Raw genomic sequence first — 4,314 nt, 5'->3', positions numbered from 1 at the left:
TATACTATACTGTACCCAGTCTCTGTGTTACTAACACCCTGGTATTATATACTATACTGTACCCAGTCTCTGTGCTACTAACACCCTGGTATTATATACTATACTGTACCCAGTCTCTGTGCTACTAACACCCTGGTATTATATACTGTACTGTACCCAGTCTCTGTGTTACTAACACCCTGGTATTATATACTATACTGTACCCAGTCTCTGTGCTACTAACACCCTGGTATTATATACTGTACTGTACCCAGTCTCTGTGTTACTAACACCCTGGTATTATATACTGTACCCAGTCTCTGTGTTACTAACACCCTGGTATTATATACTGTACCCAGTCTCTGTGCTACTAACACCCTGGTATTATATACTGTACTGTACCCAGTCCCTGTGTTACTAACACCCTGGTATTATATACTGTACCCAGTCTCTGTGCTACTAACACCCTGGTATTATATACTGTACCCAGTCTCTGTGCTACTAACACCCTGGTATTATACACTCAGTGGACAGTTTATTAGGTACAGTTCATTAGGAATCTAGTACCGGATCAGACCCACCTGGAGCCATGAAGGGATGTATCTGGACAACAACAATGTGTCGTTCAAACGTTGACCAATTGGCATCAAGGTTCCTACAGTAACGTGAGCCAGGAAAACATTCTCCACACCAGTACACCACCAGCCTTGTACCGTGGACACCAGGCAGGACCGGTCCATGGAATCATGCCTCTTTCACCAAATCCTGACTCGGGATTGGTCAGACCAGACAATGTTTTACCACTCCTCAACTGTCTAGTGATGGTGATGGTCACTGGAGCCTCCTCTTCTTGTTTTTATCTGATAGGAACCCAGTGATGGTGATGGTCACTGGAGCCTCCTCTTCTTGTTTTTATCTGATAGGAACCCAGTGATGGTGATGGTCACTGGAGCCTCCTCTTCTTGTTTTTATCTGATAGGAACCCAGTGATGGTGATGGTCACTGGAGCCTCCTCTTCTTGTTTTTATCTGATAGGAACCCAGTGATGGTGATGGTCACTGGAGTCTCCTCTTCTTGTTTTTATCTGATAGGAACCTGGTGTGGTCGTCTGATGCAATAGCCCATCTGTGACCAGGACTGACGAGTTGTGTGTTCTGAGATGCCGTTCTGAACACCACTGTTGTACTGGTCAGGTATTTGTGGCCCACCAGTTATCACCATTCTTTCCATTCTCCTTTCACCTCTCATCAACGAGTTGGTTTCTACCCACAGGACTGCCGCTGACTGGATGTTTGTCCCACCGTTCTCTGTAAACTGAGACACTGTCGTGTGCGTGAAAAGCCCAGGAAGCCATTTCTGACATACTGGAACCTGGCACCGATGATACCACGCTCAAATTCACTTAGGTCTCTGATTTAGCCTGTTTTAACGTTCAATCAAACAGTAACTGAATGTCTTGATGCCTGTCTGCCTGCTTTATATAGCAAGCCACGGCCACGTGACTCCCTGTACCTAATAAACTGACACACTGAGTGTATAATGTGCTGTACTCAGTCTCTGGCTGAGACTTGCCCGGTCATTGACACTAACGTTGTGTCGCTCTAAAACAAAGTTAGACTTGATGAAGCATCACACAGTATATAATTTAACCCCTAGTCCAATTCGACACAGAGGAATCTCAATCTCACTATTTGGTATCAAATACTTGGGTCTCCTTGATGGAAAGGTCAGGGGGTCTCTGTGATGGAGAGGTCAGGGGGTCTCTGTGATGGAATGGTCAGGGGGTCTCTGTGATGGAGAGGTCAGGGGGTCTCTGTGATGGAGAGGTCAGGGGGTCTCTGTGATGGAGAGGTCAGGGGGTGAGGTCAGGGGTCTCTGTGATGGAGAGGTCAGGGGTCTCTGTGATGGAGAGGTCAGGGGGTCTCTGTGATGGAGAGGTCAGGGGGTCTCTGTGATGGAGAGGTCAGGGGGTCTCTGTGATGGAGAGGTCAGGGGGTCTCTGTGATGGAAAGGTCAGGGGGTCTCTGTGATGGAGAGGTCAGGGGGTCTCTGTGATGGAGAGGTCAGGGGGTCTCTGTGATGGAGAGGTCAGGGGGTCTCTGTGATGGAGAGGTCAGGGGGTCTCTGTGATGGAGAAGGGTACTGATCATTTTTTAAAATTAATTTAACCTCGAGTGTAGGGGGCAGTATTTTGATGTTTGGATGAAAAACATACCCAAATTAAACTGCCTATTTCTCAGGCCCAGAATATGCATATAATTGTCAGATTAGGATAGAAAACACTCTAAAGTTTCCAAAACTGTCAAAATATTGTCTGTGAGTATAACACAACTGATATTTCAGGTGAAAACCTGAGGAAAATCCAACCAGGAAGTGGCCTCTATTTTGAAAGCTACATGCTCCATAGCCTGCCTTCGCTCCATTTAAAGGGATCCTTTTCCTATGGCTTCCCCATGGTATGAACAGTCTTTAGACATAGTTTCAGGCTTTTATTTTGAAAAATTAGCAAGAAAGATCACATTGAGTCATTGTATGGCTGGGTGTCAGCAGCGTTTTTTATGAGCAACAGCTTGGAGCAGACATTTTCTCTCTCTCTCTCCTATTGAAGAAGCAACAGTCCCGGTTGATATATTATCAATATAGATTGTAAAAACAACCTGAGGATTGATTATAAAAAAACGTTTGAAATGTTTCTACGAACATCACAGATACTATTTGGAATTTTTGTCTGATGTCGTGACTGCTCGAGCCTGTGGACTTCTGAACATAACGTGCCAAACAAATGGAGGTATTTTGGATATAAAAAATAATCTTTACGGAACAAAAGGACCATTTATTGTGTAACTGAGAGTCTCGTGAGTGCAAACATCCGAAGATCATCAAAGGTAAGCGATTTAATTTATTGCTTTTCTGACTTTCGTGACCAATCTACTTGGCTGCTAGCTGTTTGTAATGTTTTGTCTACTGAGAGAGATGTCCTTACATAAACACTTGTTATGCTTTCGCCGAAAAGCTTTATTGAAATCTGACATGCCAGGTGGATTAACAACAAGCTAAGCTGTGTTTTGCTATATTGCACTTGTGATTTCATGATTTAAAAAAAAAAAAAGTAATTTAATTTGAATTTGGCGCTCTGCAATTCAGCGGTGGTTGACGGAAATGATCCCGCTAACGAGATGGATGCATCAAGAAGTTTAACCTTTATTTAACTTGGCAAGTCAGTTAAGAACAAATTATTTACAATGACAGCTGGGAACAGTGGGTTAAACTGCCTTGTTCAGGGGCAGAACAACAGGTTTTTACCTTGGCAGGTCGGGGATTCGATCAAGCAGCCTTTCAGTTAGTGGCCTAATGCTCAAACCACTAGGCTACCTGCCTCTAACCACTAGGCTACCTGCCTCTAACCACTAGGCTACCTGCCTCTAACCCCTAGGCTACCTGCCTCTAACCACTAAGCTACCTGCCGCCCCTCTAACCACTAGGCTACCTGCCTCTAACCACTAGGCTACCTGCCGCCCCTCTAACCACTAGGCTACCTGCCTCTAACCACTAGGCTACCTGCCTCTAACCACTAAGCTACCTGCCTCTAACCACTAAGCTACTTGCCTCTAACCCCTAGGCTACCTGCCTCTAACCACTAAGCTACCTGCCTCTAACCCCTAGGCTACCTGCCTCTAACCCCTAGGCTACCTGCCTCTAACCACTAAGCTACCTGCCTCTAACCCCTAGGCTCCTTGCCTCTAACCCCTAGGCTACCTGCCTCTAACCACTAAGCTACCTGCCACCCCTCTAACCACTAGGCTACCTGCCGCCCATCTAACCACTAGGCTACCTGCCGCCCCTCTAACCACTAGGCTACCTGCCGCCCCTCTAACCACTAGGCTACCTGCCTCTAACCACTAGGCTACCTGCCTCTCACCACTAAGCTTCCTGCCACCCCTGGTGAATAGTAGAGAATAATAACATGCGGGCAGTCACAGTGTGATCCAACTAAGGAGCATAAACACAACTCCAAACGTCTGACAGCAACCAACTAACCATGGCTTTCTGTGACCGGGTGCTTGTAAACATCATCTATATACCAGGTCCAGACCTCGACCCAGACTTAGCACTGGAACCAGGACCAGACCCAGACCAGACCAGGTCCAGACCTAGACCCAGACTTAGCACTGGAACCAGGATCAGACCCAGTCCAGGACCAGACCCAGACCAGACCCAGTCCAGGACCAGGTCCAGACCTAGACCCAGACTTAGCACTGGAACCAGGATCAGACCCAGTCCAGGACCAGACCCAGACCAGACCCAGTCCAGGACCAGGTCCAGACCTAGACCCAG

At 46.7% G+C, this 4,314-nt stretch overlaps 1 protein-coding gene across 1 annotated transcript in view; it reads right to left on the bottom strand.

Moving 5' to 3' along the window:
- Positions 1 to 3,160: 3,160 nt before the first annotated feature.
- LOC118379318 (small G protein signaling modulator 2-like) overlaps positions 3,161 to 4,314 on the bottom strand; it is a 144,215-nt gene continuing 143,061 nt past the window's right edge. The window contains 1 exon segment of the mRNA XM_052485219.1: positions 3,161 to 4,314. This exon segment is cut by the window's right edge and continues 234 nt beyond it. The gene's annotated coding sequence lies outside the window, so the exon portion shown is untranslated.

This window comes from Oncorhynchus keta, chromosome 1, assembly GCF_023373465.1.
Source record: "Oncorhynchus keta strain PuntledgeMale-10-30-2019 chromosome 1, Oket_V2, whole genome shotgun sequence".
Taxonomy (NCBI): Eukaryota; Metazoa; Chordata; class Actinopteri; order Salmoniformes; family Salmonidae; genus Oncorhynchus; species Oncorhynchus keta.
The sequence above is the reverse complement of the archived record's forward strand: the minus strand, read 5'-3'. Positions and strand labels throughout refer to the sequence as shown.